At 45.6% G+C, this 21,314-nt stretch overlaps 2 long non-coding RNA genes across 5 annotated transcripts in view; one reads left to right on the top strand and one right to left on the bottom strand.

Annotated features, from left to right (window-relative positions):
• The window catches only part of LOC123638290, a 49,252-nt gene extending 35,436 nt beyond the window's left edge, over window positions 1-13,816 (top strand). For all 4 annotated transcript variants that reach the window (XR_006735295.1, XR_006735294.1, XR_006735293.1 and 1 more), the window contains exon 4: window positions 12,808-13,816. This is a non-coding gene — a long non-coding RNA (uncharacterized LOC123638290). The remainder of the gene's footprint in view (window positions 1-12,807) is intronic.
• On the bottom strand, window positions 9,278-19,393 carry LOC123638291. Its single transcript, XR_006735297.1, has 4 exons — window positions 19,341-19,393; window positions 16,180-16,299; window positions 10,373-10,430; window positions 9,278-9,433 (listed from the first exon to the last, which is right to left on the bottom strand). It is a non-coding gene; the product is annotated as an uncharacterized LOC123638291 (long non-coding RNA).
• Between the last annotated feature and the right edge of the window lie 1,921 nt (window positions 19,394-21,314).

Below are 21,314 nucleotides of genomic sequence, written 5' to 3'. Positions count from 1 at the left end.
GTCCTCCTTAGCACAGACTGGTGTCTCTGTCTGGAAGGAACATGTGCCTCATGGGCTTTGACCCATGCTGAAGACCAGCCCAAGCTGCATATCATCTATGAAATGCTTTCTCTGTGCCCCCACCGCATCCCAGGTACCACTGCTGTATCAGGTACACAGCTCAATTAGTGCACATACTCCAGTGTATTGCGGCTGTTAAGCATCTGCCTGCCCCAGTCCCAATTAGCTTCCAGCTTCCTGAGGGAGCAACAGAATTATGTGTCCCCACTAGAATCTTGGACATATAGTGGAGACACAACAATTCTCTCCAACGTGAGGGAAATCTTGTTTTCTTGCCCATTAAAGATTACCGTCTGATAGCCCTGATCCTCAACTTTTAAAAATATCAAGTAACTAATCTGATGAGTGAATTCATGCTCTCATGTTACTGGTTTAGTGTGTAAAATCTTCTACACGATATTTGCATCTTAAACAGAAATTTCTGAAAACAGAAGAATCATAATAACATAGAGGAATAACTGTGATAATGGAACTTAATAAATAGAAACACAGTGGCTAGGAAGAGCAGGGGATTTGGGGAAGCAGACAGCTCTTTTAATACCACTCACATTACCTCACCTCTGTAAAATATCGATATTTAGGGATACCTTGAATGTGTTCACAAACAGAGTTAGCCTTTCGCCTCCAGGCCTTCTACTGACAGGTTTCCGGTTTCTCAGTACCATGGGTAGATAAGTATGTAGAGCATGGAGTCTTTGAGGACCTATTTTGATATGGGTCAAATTTCATCATGATGACAATACACTGATACTTGTCATGTGTTTGATGATATGTTTTGTTGCTAGAAGTTTACTGTTGGAGGAGGTAGACATAACGTAGGAGGCTCAGGAATATTTCTCGTCAAGGTGAAGAATCTCTTCTTAGGATCCTCAGTGGGGTTTTCTTTCTTGAGTTTTCTTCCTTGGCCCTGAACGTAAGTGAAGGGCCCTTGCTCCATAGATGCAGAAGTCAGTCGGACAGGTCAGTTCTAGAGACAGGATGCTCCTTTGTTAGGCCACTGGGTAGCCAGGCAGCAATCTCTCTCCATCTCTCCTTTCTGTCTCTTTTTGTACACTTGTTTCATTTTCCTTTCTTCTCTCACTTGGATGACTTTGTTTTTGCTGCAGTTACCTGGTAGAACACACGGTCACACCCTAGTGTCTACCTCTTAATTCCTATTCCAAAGTCCTGGGGGCTGGAATTTGGGATTGTCAGTGGTCTGGAACAGGTCTGGTGCCCCCTCTTATCCCAGGCAACTTGTCTGGGGATCCAGGATCACACTGAACAGACTTGGCCACTGGGAGCTTCTTAGGGTCGTGGTAGGATGGAGGGAAGCTCCACAAAGGAGCCTTGTGCGTGCAGTCTGATCAGCATCTGCTATAACAGCAGTCTTACATAAGAAAAGGTTTCCTAGGCACTAATATAATCATTTTTGAGAAACATACAATTCTTTTTCATTCCAATACCAAAAAAAAAAAAAAAGGAAAAAACTTGGAATGTGTTTTAATAAGAGTCCCTATTCTGTTGTAACACCCGAATCTCTGTATCACAATATATGTACGTGTGCACCCGCCCAGAATTGCACATTGTCAGAGACATAGCCGTGCAAACATATACTCTCTTGGGGATCCGGCATATGAGTTTCCCAATACACACCTCACACAAACATCTCCCCAGGAAAGCAAATAATTTCAGGTTTCAGGAGAGAACAGAGATTTACTATGATAACAGCATTCAACAAGTGTAGCATTCTGGACTCAAAGCAAATGCCTTGTGGGAAAAAACATGCTCAAATGGCTTGATTGGGGTTTTAATGAGAGATTTTTCTCCTCTACTCCACCCTCCATCCTCCCCCACCCTCGATTATTTTCTCCAGCGGGCCAGTCAAGAGCCCTACTTGGGCACACTGAGAGAATGTTAACAATTCCACTCCATCAATTAATTGCCCTCACTCTCTCCACACCGCTCAGCAGGGTCCCTCTTGCAGGCTGCTGTAAACATAACAATGCGCCTCACTGTTGTGAATTTGTAATGATATATTCATCAGGGGGCTTAAAAATCCTTGGGGCTAAAATATCCGCTCCTTGGGCACCCATTATGGGGGCTAGAGTATGTCTTAAGTGACAGTAAAATGTGAAACAGGAATGCCTTTTTCAAAGAGAAAAGGCAAGACCAAGGGGATATAGGAAATGTGTAGATAAACTGACTTAAAATGCACATGTAAACACTCTCTCTGCCCTTGGTAACCTGTCCATGAATAAACAGCTTGCTCAGGAAACCAGGTTTGAATTGCAGGGTTGCTATCACACCCCAGATCTGCATGGAAGTTTTAGAAATGGAGTTGGCCTAGTTAGCTCATCTCAGTATATACTGAGAATTATTAAGTCTGTACCACCGCATTGGGAGAGACCAGGAGGAATCAACCAGGTACAGGTCCTCCCGCACAGGTGCAGGTCTTCCAGCTTCCAGACTGGAGCTCACAGTCTGGTTTTGGAGACAAAGCCCAGTGGGAAAGGGTGAACAGATTTAAGGAAAGACATAAGGCTGAGGACAATTAAGTACCAAATAAGTATCACTAATAGTGAGTGCTGCTTTAAGCCACAATTCGGTATAAGGGAGAGAGGAAGGAGGAGAGAATTGGATTTCCTTGAGATTCTTCTCCTGTTGCCTAATTGAATATGATGGATGTGTTTGCCTGAGTGTGGCACACACTGATTTAGGAGAGGAAGTGGTAAATTCCGTTGTAAAAACAGGGTCATATATAAGGTCCTGAAGGAGTTGGGTTTTTAAAATCCAGCTAAATTTCACTATAAACTTTACAGTTGGATGTTGTGTCTCTAACCTAGTGATTCCCAACCAGGAGTGTTTTGAATATTGAAGTTTGGGTGGGTTACCGATTGAAGGAAGGGAGAAAAGTCTGATTGAAGGCACAGAAGCATGAAACAGCTGTGAATGAATGGGGGAGTGTCCTCCGAGTGTTCTTCAGGTTTAGGGTGGGCCCACTCTACGTGTAAATGGCTAGGAATTTAGTAGTACTGTGAACAATCCAGTTCTTTTGCAACTAAGCCTCATTTTGATAACTGGGACCCTCGAGTGTTTTGTATTCCCTTCACTGGCCCCTCTCAGCATGTAGAAGTTTATCTATTGGACAGGTAGTCTTTCTAGGTTGATCTTGGAATGGTAGGGAGAAAGGAAGTTTTGGATCACTGCTGTGGGTGGAATGTCCCTGGCCAAACTCATTTTGGAATTTCATTGCCAATGTAATGGTATTGGGAGGTGGAATCTTTCAGAGATGATTAGAACATGAGGGCTCTGCCTTCACGAATGGATTAATGCTGTTATCACAAGAGTGGGTTGGTTACTGTGGGAGTGCACTCCTGATAAAAAGGATGAGTTTGGCTTGATTTCCTCTCTGTCTTCTGGCTCACTCACCATGTGATGCCTGCCACTATGAGATGAGCCTAACCAGATGCTGGCGCCATGCTCTTGGACTTCCCAGTCTTTAGAACTGTGAGAAATAAATTTCTTTCATTCATACATTACCCAGTCTGTGGTATTTTGTGATACCTGCAGAAAATGGACTAAGACAATCAAGGATTTCAACAGTGTTCCTAGGGTGAGGAGAGAGATTCTGGTAAACTCTCCTTGCTCCTTTCATTTTCATCCTACCTGTTAAAAGATTCTTTGACATCCATACAAAACAAACTGTAGAAACTTAATCAGAACTGGTGCTTCCCATTGGGGATGATGGAAAGAGAGTCATTTAGGGCTAGTGTTATGACTGTCGCAATATATATCAGGTCCAGGAAAGAGTAAAAGGCTCCATTACACAACCAGGCCGGAGCTCATTATTGTGAAAGGGGCAAGGTCAAAGTCACATAGACTGTAGGGACGTTCTTTCTTCACATGAGATTACATTGTGAGGTCCCTGAGGAAAATTAATGCTCCACTTGACAAGGTGTTCTTTGCAATTACTAAAGAAACCAGTTGGGGTTAGCCAGTGTGCTCCTTGGTGGAGATGAAGAAATTAAACTGGACCAGGTGCCTGATTTTGTTCTTATTCATAGAACTGGAGCTCATCCCCCACCCTACCCATGCTCCGAACCTCCAATCAGACCAACTGAAGTTTGGGCATTTGCAAGAAGCAAGCAGGAATCCAAGAGGTAGAACTCCTCTTCTGGTTAGGAGGGGTAGAATTTGCAGAGGAAAGGAGTGGGTACTCCATGTTGAAAAAGAGGACTGTATGACAAAAAAGGGGAATTGAAGAGAGATTGAGAAATACGAGAGAAAGAGCTTCTCAGCTGGCCATTCTCCCAGCCAAGCTCAGCTCAGGAAGACCTCCTCTTGTTAACAGGAAGGAGTAATTAAGTTAGACAAAGTGACAATTTTATCTCCTGCTCTGCTATACTGGTCTTTGCACATTGAACTCATCCAGAAAATGTGATAAAAAGTAAGACACTATTCCAATAGTAACAAAGACAATATAATATTTAGGAATTGATTTAACCAAGAGTATATCAACCCTGGAAAAAAGATTTAAGAAAGCCCTAAAACTCTTATAAGAGACATAGAAAATGATATCAATATATAACATGTTCTTTAAGAGTATAAAGATTGCAACCCTTCCCAAATTAATTTATACTCTCAATGGACTGTGAATCAAAATTCTAGTTGGATTGCTTTTTCAGGAACTCCATAAAATTTTGGAAGACAAATGGCTAAGTCCATTTTAAAAAGAAAACAAACTGCTGAGTGTGGTGGTTCACACCTGTCATCCTAGAACTTTGGGAGGCTGAGGTGTCAGGATCACTTGAGGTCAGGATCCTGAGACCAGCCTTAGTAACATAGTAAGACCCTGTCTCTACCAAAAATAGAAAAATGAGCCAGGCATGGTGGTGCACCCCTGTAGTCCCAGCTTCTTGGAAGGCTGACGCAAGAGGATAGTTTAAGCCCTGGAGTTGGAGGCTGCAGTGAGCTGTGATGATGGCACTGCACTCTACTCTATCCCAGGTGATAGAGTGAGACTCTGTTTCAAAAAACAAAACGAAACAAAAAACAAAGGAAAAAAGGGGGACTTATCCAGATAATAAAACATGCAACAAAGCCATAGTAACACAAACTGTATGTAGTAACAGACATATAGGCCAATGGGACAGAATAGAAAGCTCTAAGATAGACCCGAGCATATTAGGAACAATGATGAGGCACCACAAATTACTGGGGAATTGCTTAGATGACTGCGAAAATGGCTAATTGAACAAAAAGGTGAAAATGAGATCCCCACCTTACACTGCATATGAAAGTGGATTCCAGAGAGATTAAAAACTTACTCTAGAGCATGGGTCTGCTGACTGTGAGAGTAAAGTTATGAAGTTAATAGAAGAAAATATTAGGGGAATATCTTTATGAGAGTGGTGAGGAAGGACTTCTTAAATAGAATTTCAGAAGTACAGACCAGAAGGCAAAAGAATTGATAAATTTGTTTACACTGTAGTTAAGAATTTTATTTCATAGAAGAACATTATAGACAAATTTCATAGAGAAATGGCAGGGTGGAAGAAGATATTTGCAATGTCTAAAACTGACAAAGGATTCCGATGTAGAATATGCAAAGAAGGCCTGCAAATCAGTTCTAATAGAAAAATGAACACAAGGTAGGAATAGGCATTTTAGAAAGAAGAAAACCCCGAAGGCAATAAATATAAAGCAATGTTCATATGTATGAATAACCAGAGAAATGCAAATGAGAATGAGATTTTGCTTTATACCAGTTTAGAGAAAAAATTAGAAAGCTTCGTGATGTTGACTGATTGTGGGGAATGGAGTCTGGGTTATCTGGGGTCCCTCACACACTGTGGGTAAGAGTCTAGATTGATGTGTAGCCATTTTTGTGGGTCATCTGGCACTACTTAGGTAAATTAAAAAACTGCATAGATTGTGACCCAGCTATTCCATAGCTAGGTGTATATCCCAAAGAAATGTTCACACCATTCTGTACAAGGAAACATACAAGGCTGTTCATATTAATATATTGTCTCATTATTGTGTTGATGGAGAGTTACAGGCCATCTGTCCTTCACCAGGAGAGTCGCTAGGTGAAACGTGGGTAGATGTATGTCATCGGTATAAATATGCAGCGACAAGAAGCACTGGGCTAAAGTACAATAGCAATGCAGATTCTCTTAAAAACATAATGCTGATTGAAAAAAGTAAGAATCAGGACAAATGTGTAACACAAATCCTTTCTTCAAGTTGAGAATACGTGTACACCAAAGTGCAATAAACATTATGCCAGAAAACTTAAAAAAAGATGGATGTTAAGTACATTGGGGCCGGGCATGGTGGCTCACACCTGTAATCCTAGCACTCTGGGAGGCCGAGGCAGGCGGATCGTTTGAGCTCAGGAGTTCAAGACCAGCCTGAGCAAGAGCGAGACCCCATCTCTACTAAAAAAAAAAAAAAAAACAAAAAACAAAAAAAAACCAATAGAAAGAAATTAGATGGACAACTAAAACTATATAGAAAAAATTAGCCAGGCATGGTGGTGCATGCCTGTAGTCCCAGCTACCCGGGAGGCTGAGGCAGGAGGATTGCTTGAGCCCAGGAGTTTGAGATTGCTGTGAGCTAGGCTGATGCCACAGCACTCTAGTCCAGGCAATGGAGTGAGACTCTGTCTCAAAAAAAAAAAAAAAAATGTACATTGGAATAATTGCTTATGGGGCAGTTAATGGGGGTAATAAATGGGGACAAAGGGGATGGATGAAACAAACACTGAGACAGACAGACAGACAAGGGAAGGGACTCCATATGGGCCAAAGATGACACTGTGCACTGAGCCATCAAGTATGATTATATCCACCAGGGCTCCATGTCTAAGGTTAAAGAAAGGTGGAACCGACCTGCCAGTAAGGAATTCCCTAAATGTCTATGAGAGTTGGGTGATGAAGACCATTAAGTCAGGAATTATCTGGGGACAGATGTTCACCACTCCAGGCATCTTTGGTGGCAAAGAGAGATGGGTCGGCGATGAGGAATGTGGTGGGGTCCCAGCCTCTCATGGATTAGTGGGTGGAGTCACCGTGAGTGGCAGTGGTGGAGCAAAACTGGCTCCAAGCACAAAAGGCCGTCGCAGTAAGTTTCTTCAGCGCCCTCCATGCTGGGCATCTCTTTGCAGCAGAAACAAGGGACCTTGCCACTCTTGCATAATAAGGTCTAAAAAAGTTGCATAATAAGGTTTAAAAAATCAGAATAGAGGGAAGAGGGCAGGAAGTATGAACCCACGGGGAGAGGGGTGTCTTCAGTGGAGACAGTGGGCAGAGGAAACTGGGCAGCCAGGGGAAGGCATGGGAGGGCACCGAGGCGCAGGTGTAGTGTGGAGACCACCATGGGGGGGACACAAACACGGGGAAGAGGAAAATGAGACTCCCAAGGGCCACTGGCTCATGAGGGCCTGGCCAAGATGCAAGTACAGAGCAAGCAGGGCACAGTCGTGCCCTGGAATTCTTTGCCCTCATTTCTCCTTTCTCTCACACCGCACATCAGCAGTTCCTACTGGGTCTGACCTGCCTGGACATGCCTGGACACTTTTTTTTTTTTTTTAAGACAGAGTTTCACTCTGTTGCCCGGGCTAGAGTGAGTGCCGTGGCGTCAGCCTAGCTCACAGCAACCTCAAACTCCTGGGCTCAAGCGATCCTCCTACTTCAGCTTCCGGAGTAGTTGGGACTACAGGCATGCGCCACCATGCCTGGCTAATTTTTTCTATATATATATTTTAGCTGTCCATATAATTTCTTTCTATTTTTAGTAGAGATGGGGTCTCGCTCTTGCTCAGGCTGGTCTTGAACTCCTGAGCTCAAATAATCCGCCCACCTCAGCCTCCCAGAGTGCTAGGATTACAGGCATGAGCCACCGCACCCGGCCCCTGGACACTCTTAAGGCCCGTGTGGACAGCAGGAGATTGCCTGTGGGGCCCTGTGTCCAGACGAATGTAGGAAATGTTCCCATGTGCAAGGAATTACACCTTCTCCCGCATCCTCCCAAGGACGTTCTGGAACCTTCTGATGACCCCATCTACTTAGGGTTGTTTCTCATCTTCCCCTAGGCTCCCCATCTACCCAGAAAGCCTGCTCCTTTCTTTCCCTGGAAGGCATCAGGGCTGGACTACATACACCCACCCCCATTCCCCAGCACTTAACTATTCTCTGGAATTCTCTTCTTTGAACTCCCCTTTCCCACCCACCCCCTTTTTTCTTATACATTCCCATTCTACTGCAGCGGGTGGGGGGGGGAGATGACAACTAGTGGTTTAATTACAATAACATTCTTCATGATGCTTTCGACCTTGGGAAAGCTTGGGAAATCCAGGCTTATCAGCCTGGTGTACTCCCCAGGTGGAGTGGAAATAGGGTACATGAAGGGACAGGTAGAGATGTACACAGTGTGGAAATTGCACCTCAGTTTGGGCCCCGTCTTGCCCGCCCTGCCAACCCTCACACCACATTAACTCCAGCCAAGTGTAGCTGTGTTGTCACGAACAGCAGTTTTGTGTGTCTGGGTGTACCCAGACTTTGTATATTTTTTTGTATCTCTGTGTTTCAAAAACACTTCACATCAATAACAAAGAGGCTTGTTCTTGCTAGGAGGTTAATAAAATATTAATATATCACTGATGGAGACAAGCTCGACTAATGCCCTCTTGCTTTTGCTGATGTGAGTTAGGGTGGCCTTTTCACCTGCTTCAAGAGGACACTTCCAAGAACCAGACATGGCACACGTGTTGGAGAGACCAAGCACAGCTGGGAAGATGCAGACGGAGCACCTCTCTCTGAAAGGCTGTTGGTGAAACCCACCTGGGGCTGTCATATTTCTTCTACTTGGTCTTTGAAAGAAGGCCCAGTGTGTACACAAACACACACATATACATGTTTTGTTTCTGTATCTTCCCCTACCCCCACTTCTAGAAGTCAGAAGCTTAATCTGTAGAAGGAAGGAAGGGCAGAAGTGAAGATCGGTTGGATCTGGCTAAGGCAGGATCACTTTTAGCAGCAGGAGCAAAGTGACCTTGGGAACAAGCTTGCTCACTATGAGGGATGGGACAGAGTTAGATGGGGTGTGCCTTGTGTTTAAGTCAGCACGGGCTGCCACAACAAAATACCACAGATGTGGTGGTTTAAACAACAGAAATTTTATTTCTCTCAGTTCTGAAGGCTGGAAGGCTAAGATCAAGATGCCAGCGTGGTTGGGCTCTGGTGAGGGCTGTCTTTCTAGCTTGCAGATGGCCGCCTTCTCACTGTGTGCTCACATGGCCTTTCACTGGTGTGCGTGTCTGGAGACAGGGAGAGTGTTCTGGCTTCTTCTTACAAGGCCACTGCCTTAGTCCATTCGGCTGCTGTAACTAAATACCTTAGATTAGGTAATTTACAAACAACAGAGATTTATCGTTCACCGGTCTACAGGCTGGGAAGTCCAAAATCAAGGTGTCAACAGATTCAGTGCCTGGTGAGTGCTTCCAAGATGGCAGCTTCTTGCTGCATCCTCACATGGCAGAAGGAGGAAGTGGTCTCTCCATAGCCTGTTTTATAAAGCCACTAATCCTATTTGTGAGGGCTCCACCCCTCTGACTTCCTCACCTTCCAAGGGCCCTACCTCCTAATATCCTCACCTTGGGAGTTAAGTTTCAACATATGAATTTTAGGGGGACACCAACATTCAGACCATAGCAGACACCAATCCCATCATGAAGGTCCCACCCTGCCACCTCCAAACACACTTTGGGGCTTAGGGCCTCAACATAGGAATTTTGATGGGACACAAACATTCTGCCCATAACACCCTGGTGGGCTGGAAAGGTCTTAGTGCACAGCCTGCCCTCAGCGGCTCCTGCCTGGTCAAGTCCAGCCTGATCCCACCACACTCCCTGCCTCATGAATCTCCCCTTCCTGGTGCGGGGCTGATAGTCATGGGAACTGAACAGGGAGGGATGCAGAAGTAAGTTCTAAGAAATCGAGCACAAGGGCTCTACTGTTCTATGTAAATGCACTGGCCTTTGGTTTTGAACCAGACAGCAGGTATTGGAGGTTTCTAGTTGGCAAACAACAACAACAACAAAAATGACCCCCCCAAAATATCCCAACAACCAAGACTCCCCAAATTGTACTTATACTTAAAAAATTTAATATTTTTTATTATATTAATTTAATAATTAGATGTTGCATCTAATTATGACATAACCTCATATGGATTGTTAACAAAATTTTTATATCACTTTCATTTTTAAAATTTGACCTTTTTATTTCATCAACGTATATTTCTTGACACTATCTGGAAAACTTACCTATCCACTTAAGCAAATCCCTATTTCTCTTTTGTATCCATTTCTCCTTCCTCTTTTCCTGGAGGTAAAAGACAGAGTATAGAATTAGTTGTTCTTTCATAAGGGCCATTTTATTGTAGGTTATTTTCAATTTCTCTTTATCACTGTATTTGGAAATGAAATATTGGTCTGTGTTTGTAGTAGGTGGTGCTTTCTGTACCCTTGAATTTTGCAGAAGAGGAGGACGAGGGGGGGATCCTGATGCTGTGGATACAGTCAGGGAGCCTGACATGGTGGCGATAGAGGCAGTATGGCTCACACTCTGGGCAGCCATCACACCATTGGCTTGATTACCTCTCCATTCAGGGAGCTCACTCCACTGAAGACAGGAAGAAGGTGAGGAGCAGGGACAGTTTATTCTTTCAGCAGCTAAGTAAAAAGTCTCTTTGTTTTATATTTTCTCCTCCTTTTTTCTCAGATTCATATAAAAATTTTACATCTTGTGTGACTAAGTGTCCACTGACTCCATGCTGTGTCCCCGGAGTTTGAACACGAGGAGCCAAACCTCACCATTTTAAGAGGCAAAGTGGCCCTGAGGAAGGCTGCCCCGTCTCCTCCCACTTAGGGACATTCTGTACGACAGGCACAATGGTCTCTGTAGCATTAGTGCCTCATTTGCTTCAAGCAAATACAGGGATTTGCAGTTTTTGAAAACAAATTCAATTAACACCCTTTTCTTTAGGGGGTGTCCTGTTTTGCCCTTCAAAAGCTGTTTACCTCCTGTCTATTTTCCGCCCCCCAAAATTCAGCTTGACCCCCCTGTCTATTTATAACAAATCCTCAGGGAGAGGCAGTTGGGGAGTGTTCCCTTCTCTGAGGTGAAAGGGGTCACGAAAGTAAGCCCTTCCCAGTCTACAGATTCATGTTTGTGGGAAGAAAGCGCCAAACTATCCTTCAGAATGTTGGAAGACCCGAGTCGACCCCAAATTGTACGGTGAGAGGAAACAGATGGGGAAATAAAAGATGTCTTTTTAAAAAGAAACCCTTTCCTATAGCAAAAGGCTTCTACAGAGAACTGTCCCTCCATTCCAGAGACCAAGGGAGCCCAAGGAAGCCCTACTGGACGGGTTGGTCTGGGCGCCGTGGCGTAGGAGCAGGTACACTGCTCAATCAGCACACTGTAACTGGCTTTGAAAACACATTTGCAAAATGGCAGGGAGCCAGACACTCCTGTCCCTGCCTTGCTTTCCATTTCCAAGGGCTTAGTCCTTCTTTAAAGTATTTTTTTCCTCTGTGTCCACCAAACTTTTTCTGAAAAGGCAGAATGTCTCCCATCTTTAGGACTGGGTCCTGGCTACACTCAACCTGCCCACGATGGGAAGAAAACAAGCTTATTTATTGCAGGATGGATGAACACCAATTCAGTTGTGTTGCCCAGAGCCGGCTCAAATAGGAAGCAGATTGGAACGTCCTCAGACTTTCAGGGCTGTGGTGCTGGATTCGAAGTCCAATAAAAATAGAGAAAAATATCTTTTGAAGGCCTAGGAAGCATATGTGGGCACGGATGTGCGCATGTGTGTGTTGTTTATGATTGTGTTGCAATGAGTGAAGTGGTAACTTTGGAGTTTTACGGTGACCCAGAAGTCTTTTTCCCCCCCGAGCGTTTTCAGCGCAGAAGCCAAGCTTCACATCCTCCGTCCACATGACGAGGGGAACCCAGGCGGGGGTGAGGCTTGCTTTCTGTCTGGGTGGCTGAGACCTCTGTGCTGAGGCTGTCACTGAGTGACCACATGATGTTACTGTTGTGATGGACACAGGGGAGTCATACTATGGTGGTGCAATGTGTGCATAGATAGAAAGGGGAAAGTGATAGAATTCAGGCCTCCAGGGTAGAAGTTTGGCCTTTGTTTTAGCTTTTGTGTTATGAAGAATTGCATATGGCTATAAATATGAGCATAATTGGCAAAATCTGCGGATTAAGTAAAACCTGTGAAGGGTATGGAAGGCTTTATACACATCACACATCGGCAGTGTCTATTCATAGAATGCACGTTCTAGAATTTGCTCTTTTTTTTTTTTTAAAGCTTACTCATTCTAGATTTATGTGTGCTTTTCTCCTCCTCTCCCCGCTTTCGGAAATCTTATTCTGAGTAGCCTAACTGGAGATGTGTAAGCAGGGATCTCAAGCTCAGATCTGTGTAGATCAAAGGGCAGAGCTATTCCCTGGTGTTGGCAAAGGGATTATATAACAAGAAATCTGCGTCAGTGTCAATGCGACACATGGGATGGCCTGACACTTGGGAAAATAGGGATATAAGTCAACATTCCCACACCAGCTTCAATGTCGGAAATGCTTGTATAGAGGACGCTTTCTATTTCTTGTCTATTACTCCCTCATTGGCACTGACACCTGGAAATTTTCTCCTGCTAATTTTTCATTGTGATTTTGCCACCAGGCTGCTCGTTAGAAAACCTCAGCTGCAAGGTTGCTTTTGGAAGCAGCAGGGCTGTCTGGTCTCCCTGCTCCACACCGTCTTGGTCCCCTTCCCAGCGAGGCCTGGAGGGACGTTTGCTTCGCCTCAAGGTTGGACAAATTCAAAATACTTGACTCTTCCCTGCGGTGTACACTTTTCGGATTCAGGAGTAGCTGGAAATATTGGAAATCTACATCCCTTCAGATTTTGCAAAACCCAACCTGTTATGAGGATTCTTGTGCATTTGTCACGGATGACATCTGCCCGGAGAGGAAAGACCAAACCACAACTGCCGTGGAATGAACTATTTGAAACGGATCTGTCTCATCCCGAGGCACATCACAGGATGGATCTCAGCATTTAAAAGACTGTGTACACCTTACTCAGTATTTAAAATCTCTCACCTGTCTTCCTCCTGGGGCCTGGAAGCAAGTTTGTGACAGAAGGAGGCATATGCATGAGGAACCTTTTCTAATGTTCTCCGCATTGTTGCTTCTCAGACTTTAATGTGGGGACCAGTCGCCTGGGCCTCTTGTTAAAATGCACATTCTGATCCTTCAGGCTCAGGTCGGAGCCCAGGATTCTACATTTTTAACAGTGCTAGGTGGTGCCTATGAACCACACTGGTCAGGCCTCATGTCCTCCCTGGCAGTGGGGGAGTGGGTATGGAGTGGGCATAGTGCAAAGTACTGGAAAGTTGTCCTGGCTGTCCTCAGTCCCACCAACGTTCTGCTCACTGTGGGACCCCTTCAAAAATACAGCTGATTCTTGAACAACGGGTGTGTGTGTGTGTGTGTGTGTATGTGTGTTAGGGGTGATGACCCCTCCACCCCAGCGTGCAGTGGAAAATCCATGTATAACTTCTGACTCCCCCGAAACTTTACTAATAGCCTACTGTTGGCCCGAAGCCTTCCTGATAACATAACCAGTCAGTTAACACATACTTTGTATATGTATTATATACTGTATTCTTACAATATAAAGTAAGCTAGAGAAAAGGAAATGTTTCTGAGAACATCCTAAGGAAGAGAAGTATATTTGCTACTCATCAAGTGGAAGTGGATCATCGTTAAGGTCTTCATCCTCATCTTCACCTTGAGTAGGCCAAGGAGGAGGAGGAGGAGGAGGAGGGGTTGGTCTTGCTGTCCCAGGGGAGGAGGAGACAGAAGAGAACCCACATGTAAAGGGACCCGTGAAGTTCAAAGCCGTGTTGTTCGAGGGCCAACTGTGTTTGGAATAAACTAAATAACGCTGTGCTCTTTCGGAGCCAGCCTGTGGGAGACAGGGTAGGCACAGGTTACAGAATGAGAAGAGCTCGAGCAAGGAAGATAAAGACGGATAGAGGCAGACAGTCTCGCCGGTAATTTCTGCCATTATCTCTTCCATCCTTTCCTCTCTGTTTCAATTTCTTTTTTCTCCATCTTGTTTCCTTCAATTGCTTTTCTGTCTGTTGTAAGATAACAGAATAATTCCACTGAAGTTCAGAGACACTGGAGGGGCTTGGAAAGCCACCTCTGAGCCCCGGCCCTGCCACTGGGTGTGGCTGAGCCAGTAACCTGGGGTCTTTGGGCCTCTGTTTCCTTTTCTGTAACATGAGCAAGCTTGGTGAGACACTTTCCAGACCTTTTGCAGCTCTGCGGGGCTACGATTTATAATCCATGGAAATATGTTTATCTGTTACTCGGGGCAAATCTGTTCCACGTTCAATGTAAATGAGTTAACTGTGATGTCGTCAGGGTTACCAGAGTGCATAATTCCCATTTGCACCAGGCATGTAAACGTGTGCTCAGGAAGCCCTTGAGTGAGAGTCACATCCCGCCCCTACCCCCGGCGTCACCGGAGCATGCCTGTGCCAGGCTGTCTGAGAGAACCGCCCCCCGGATTTCTCGGAATTAAAAATCTGCTCTTCTCCAGGGCTTTTACAGCCTTTGTAGAAGATTACCATTTTATTATTCATATCATTTGAGGGGCAGATTCTTATCACATATCCCCAGAGTCGGAAAACTCACTCGGAAGGCTTCAAAGCTTGTAACTGTGAAACCCATTTTGTAAATAATGCCACGCACTGTTACTGGGAAACGGGAGGGAGGAAGATAAGCGGACCTGTTGGCTCAGGAGATGGGGTGTGGTGGAGGGAAGAGTGGTTGGCCCATTACCTTTCTTTCCTTTTCTCTTTCCATTTGCATTGCAAGTGAAATAAGCAACAAGCCGCCAGATACAAAGGGAGCAGAAAGGGAAAGAAAGAGAAGCCATGAGGCATTGCAGAGGACGGGGCCTGTCCACCAGGGTGTAAAGACAAAAGGGTCTGTCCCCACCAAGCATGGTGTTGGCCAGCTTCTGCTCTTGCTCTGGTGACCCGAGTCTGCAGGGAAAGTGACACTGGTTGGGAGAGAAGTTGCAGGCAGTGTGGCCCATTTGGCAATGATGCAGAGAGACAGGGCAGCACCTAGGGCAGGTAGGGGTGGTTTGAGGTTGCTTCTAAGGGACAGGTGACTAACATGTACACAGCATCTTCATCTGTGTTGTCACAGATTCACAGGGCCCTGGCCACCCGAGATCCCTTAGCTAATAAGGGTGGAGCTAAGATAGCAGCCCTGAATCCCAAGCTTCCCTTCACTGGGCAGCCTCGAACTTGAGAGACCAAGCAGCCCAAACCCTGAACACCTAAAACCAGTTGCCTTTTGATGTACTGACAGCTACCCAGAGCAGACAACATGGCGGCCACCTGTGAGTGATCCAAAGCCTTCCTGTGAAGATCGGTATCAAAACCATCACTTGCCTCGGCTAGACTTCGGCCTTGACCCTTGCACTTCAAATTGCACTCATGAATGAGCAGCTAGCCAAACTAAACATGCCCGTTGGGAAATCAGTTTTCCAGGATTGCTGCTTCAGAGAATTTTAAGTACATTTGTGGAGATAGGAGAGAGGCACAATAAAAGTGAGGGGAGAAAACCGCCCTTGGAGGGCCGGTGACATTGTCCGGGTGTTGTTCTGTTGTGATTTTCTCTTATTTATTTTTCCAGGAGATAAAAGGATTTTTTATGAGCTCTTCTAAGCTAGCTACCCTAGCTGATAGTGCTTCTAATGGTCTCCAAATCGTCATTCAGATGCCATCTATGTTTATTCATCTGATAATACCTTTCTAATAGGAAGACTTGGAAATCTCTTGGTCAAAGACACATTCTTGATTCACTTTCTTCCCTACTGTCCACCAAAGGGAGTGTTGAGTTGCTGTTTGTTTAATACTGATGCTTGACATGTAAAAACGGACAGCGAGTCAGTTTGAGCAAAGGGATGATCCTCTCCACCAGTCACCGTCTCCCCAGTCTCAGCCTCCCCCACCTCTGGCTGCACCTTGACAGTGGCCTCTCGCCTGGGTTCCTCTCGTCTGGGTTCCTCTCGCCTGGGTTCCCTGCTTCCACTCTTGCCTGTTCCAGAGCAGCTCCTCAATGCAGCCAGAGAGATCATTTTCAACTGCAAAGTGAATCATGTCACCCTCTGTTATGGATCGTCATAGCTTCTCATGGCTATTGTCAATTTTTAATGCGTTAAATACCTATGACTCTATTGCCCACAAAAAGTGGCAAAAAGCGACCTGAGTGCTGTGCCCCATCCCGTGACACTGCCAACTCTCTGTTCTGAGCCTCGTGTTGGACTCTTGCCTCACTCTATTGAAAGAGGGTTTTATTACCTAAGTATATTCCTAACGAGTGTCTTGTGAAATTGTAGTTACCTTTATCTCTATGCAAAGTTTGTCACGCTATGCGTTACCTTCTGGTGCTCACTGTTTTCATTTAATAACCGAGATTCATCCCTACTGCTGCGTGTAGTTGTAGTAGATTTGCTTTCACTGCCTTTTCACATTCCATTGTGTGAACAGACCATCATTTCTGAAATATTCTCTTGTGGCTTTTTGGCTGCTTCCATCATGTTCTCATGAAACAGTGCTTTCAAGAATATTTTGTCCAACTTCCCACTGTCTTAGGGTAAAGACAGAATCCTCAAAGTCTCTCGTGGCTTGGCCCCGACCTGGCTCCCCACTCTTGCCTCACTCCTTCGTCCCCTCCCTTTTGTGCTTCATGAAGTGAAGGGTGGAAAAAAGTAAGAAGGGTGTGGGCGAGAAATTGAGATAGGTCACACTCTTTCTCTTCCCCTTCCCTGTGCTAACTTCAGCATTTTCTACAAATCCCAGATCAATCATTAATCTAAACTCTGGCCTATCTTATTTGATATCCCAGAACAGGAGGTCAGTGTACCTATTTTGTGCTTTTATAGCTTCACGTACTTCCCTTTGGGACACTTGCCAAGGTTGTCATTTTTAATGCACAGCATTTGCATGCCTGTGAGGTCAACACCTGCCCTGCTATTGGACTCCAGTTCTGAGAGCAGGGACTGTCCCTTACTGTTCTCAGTTGTACTCCCAGGACCCAGCATGTCACCCGGCACATAGTAGGAGCTCAATACAGATTTTCAAATGAATAAAAGTAACCTACAAGGAGTTAGGAGAGTGAATGAAAATGCGTGGGGACCACATAACAGGATCCAGTGTGCTTCCTCCTCAAACTCTACAGCAGGAGTTATCAAACTTTTTCTCTAGAAATCCAGATAGTCAACATTTTAGACTTTGTAGGCCACACAGTCTCTGACAAAAGTACTCAGCTTTGCTGTTGTATCATGAAAGCAACCATGGATGACATGAAAATAAATGAGCATGGACATGTTTCAACATAACTTCATTTATGGACATTGAAACTTGAATTTCATATAATTTTGATTTTCACTTGTGACGAAATGTGATTTGTTTGTTACAAAATATGGTGCCTTTGATTTTTTTCCAACCATTTAAAAATGTGACAATCATTCTTAGCTCACAGGCTGTACAAAAGCAGGCAGTGGGCTGGCATTGACCGGGGGCTGTAGTTGGAAACCCTGCTCTCTAGAGGCTCTGTAGCCTTGCCTGTCCAGTGACCTCAGACCTGAGGCAGCCCTTCATCATTATTGGTAAACAGGCAGCCAGAGGGGTTGGAGGATGAGAAACTAGGTCCAGAGTTGATGCTCTATTTAAAAAATTAAAATATACTTAAAAAAGCTTTTCCTGAAAAGTTGCAAATAGCTTCTTCTATTGCCATCTTCCTCCTTCAATACTGAAGTTAAAACTCGCCACTTAAAAGTGCATCTTGGCTGGGTGTGGTGGCTCACGCCTGTAATCCCAATACTTTGGGAGGCCAAGGCAGGAGGATCGCTTGAGCTCAGGAGTTTGAGACCAGCCTGAGCAAGAGCGAGACTCTGTCCCTACTAAAAATAGAAAAAATTAGCCAGGAACTACTAAAATAGAAAATATTAGCTGGGCATGGTGGTGCTCGCCTGTAGTCCCAGCTATTCAGGAGGCTGAGGCAGGAGGATTGCTTGAGCTCAGGAGTTTGAGGGTACTGTGGGCAAGGCTGATGCCATGGCACTTTAGCCCTGTGACAGAGCGAGACTCTGTCTCAAAAAAAAAAAAAAAAGTGCATCTTATGACAACCATGTCATCACCTCAAATTGCATAAGAAAGAAACTGCACACCCACTCACTTGCTGTTCTCCTGGCTGATTCATTTGGCAGGAGTCAGCAAGTGACTGGCTGCTGTGTGCGACTCACCAGCACTTTCACATACCAAGGTCCCGGCCGGGCTGACATCACCTGGTCAGTCTACCTTTGCATGAATGCAGGCCTGGGTTCACCAACATTACCAACAAACCAGGAAAGCAAAGCAAAGCAAAACAAACAAAGGCTTCTGCTTTGCAATATTTGTTAATATAAAGCCGTGTTGACATACTTTTTAATCTGTCAGCAGACAAACCCTGGAAGGTAGCCCACACTGTCGGCGTGTTAACTTGTTCTTGTTCACTGGGATGGAAATATTAATTGATTGGAAGGAGTATGTATTGGTACAGTTGTGGAAAGGAAGCAGCAGTGTGGAGCCCTGGCGTGTGCCACTGTTGGCTGGAGAGAGGGAGGCAGCGAGAACGGGGTAAAAGGCCGTTGCCCTCTCATGGCCTGAGCTGTCCAACATGGTGGAGGCAGACCCCTGTCTTGACTTACCGTGGGGAACTTGTTAGCACTATATACCCGTGTCATGCGAAGGGCACTTGGAAGTTCTTATTCTGCCCTCTGTAGGGTATCTGTCCAGGTCATTTTCTGGTCTTGACCTGTGAAGACTGACTGTCTTCAGGTCCCACACTTTGCATTTTGGTGGACTGTCCCCAGACGGCTTTCCCTTGCCAAGCAGAAGTTCTCTGGATTGAGTGTTAGCCCACGTCCTGCTTCAGTTCTCTGAGAGGCCCCACCTGCCTAAATGCTGTATGTACCTGACCACAGGTATCAGGGTGCCTTCTTCCAAGCCACCACCGTCTCTTGCCTGAATTTTTACTCTAACTGGTGTCCCTGCTTCTTTCTGCTCTTGCCCCCAGTAATCCATTCTCCACATAGCAACTTGAGTGATCTTTTAAAAGCAGAAATTAAATCATATCACTCACCTGCGTAAAATCCTCCAGGGGATTACATTTTGAATAAAATCCAAGTCCTTACCCTGTGTTATGGGTTGAGTTGTGTCTTCCCTAAAACATGCTGAAGTCCTAAGTATCTGTGAATATGGCCTTATTTGGAAATAGGTTCTTTGCACATGATTAAGATGAGGTCACTTGGATGGGCCCTAATCCAACATGACTGATGCCCTCCTGAAAAGGGAAATTTAGGCACAGAAACAGACGTGCACAGAGAGAAGACGATGCGAAGGCGCAGGGAGAAAGAACACTGCCTACTCGCCAAAATGCTTGAGGCACAAGCAGATTCTCCCTCACAGCCCTCAGAAGGAACCAGCTCTGCTGACACTTGGATCTCAGACTTCCAGTTTCCAGAACTGTGAGTTAATAATCGTTTGTTATTTAAGCCACATCATGGGTGGCACTTTGTAACAGCAGCCCTGGAAAAATAATACACCTGCTTGAAAATGCTGGTGTGATGCGGCCCAGCTTCCCCTCTGTCCCTCCTGCCGCGCTGCCCCCAATCTTGAACTATGCTTACCCTTGACCTTGTGTGCTCTAAAGCTTCTCCACTGAGGCAGCACTGCAGCTGTCCAAATCGCACTGGGAAGAGTGGGCTGAGGGCATGAATTTGTAGTAGTTAGAACCAGGGATTTTACTGGCATTTAAGGGAGGGGGCGGGGAGCCAGGGATGCTAAATTTCCCCCAATGCGCGGAACAGCCCTGCACTGTATTGCCACGGACAGCCCCATGAGAATTACTGCGCCATGCTGTCCTCCATCCAGTTCTGTGAATGGACTCTCTCCCCCTACCTCAGTGCCTTTGCACGGGCTATTCCTTCTCCCTGGACTGCTGCCCACTTGCTCTTCACACGGTTTGGAGCCCGACTTAAATGCGATTATCTCTGAGAGGCTTTTCCAGACCGTAAAGTAGTCCCTTGTTCACCTCCTTTCACATTTGTCTTTGAAAATTATTCCTGCAGATAGAGGACTGTCATTAATGGATCTTTTTGAACTACGAGTTCCTTTGTTTGTCTTCTCCCACTAGAACACAAGCTTTGTGAGAGCAAGGACCGTGTCTGGGTGCCCAGGATCTGGAGCAGAGATGCGCGTGGAGTTGCTCACTGGGAAATGTTGGGTGAATGAATGAATCGAGAGCTCTGAAGCTAGAAGTCCACCAGTGCCTGGGGGGGGGGTCAGGGACAGAGGAAGGGAAGAAATGGGGACAGAGACAGGGCAGGGACAAAGAAGGGGCGGTGAACAGTGGCAGAGGTGAGAAGGCCCTGGCAGGGCAATGGATTTAATAGCAGCTGCCCCTACTGGACTGAGAGGCCCACATGGCCAGAGCCCCTGGATTGCTGGAAGGGCTCTGGGGGGAGCACCCTCCCCGAGTCCCGCAGTAGGGAATAGGCTTACGGAGTTCATTGTCCCCGGAGACAGTGGAGACTGGGAAGTGGAACTGTCTTCACCGTGGTGTAGAGAGACCCCTGGATAGCAAGTTATTAGGATAATTGGGCGCCAGGTGGAGAAACCCCAGCTATAAGGTTGATGTTGAGAAAGTCAGGCTCACCTTCCAGGGATGCACCTTCGCGTCTTTATGGGGACCGACGTCGTGCTGGGTAGCAGGCGGACTCTGGCATGGCCAACCTTGCTTTTTAGGGACTTACCTTTTTTTTTTTTTTTGAAAAGAGACAGGATATACATTCCACAAGCTTCTACAAGGACCTCAAATTGGGTCATTTCAAAGGACATACTGGAATGACAGCAATATAATGTTTTTCCAAGCCTGCTGCAGCCCTTATTTTCCCTCAGAAGCCCTCTGTTGTATTCCGTTTGCTTCATGGAAAGCTCCATTTTCCATCTTGCTCACAGTTGAAACTTTGGAGGCGAGAGAGGCCCAGTTCTCAGCTGGGTGAGGGGCGGCCGCGAGGTAATTCTATCTCCGCTGCTAATTTGCCGGGTGACCCTT

Source organism: Lemur catta, chromosome 5 (assembly GCF_020740605.2).
Source record: "Lemur catta isolate mLemCat1 chromosome 5, mLemCat1.pri, whole genome shotgun sequence".
Taxonomy (NCBI): Eukaryota; Metazoa; Chordata; class Mammalia; order Primates; family Lemuridae; genus Lemur; species Lemur catta.
Note: the sequence above shows the minus strand (reverse complement) of the source record. Positions and strands in the feature narration are given on the sequence as shown.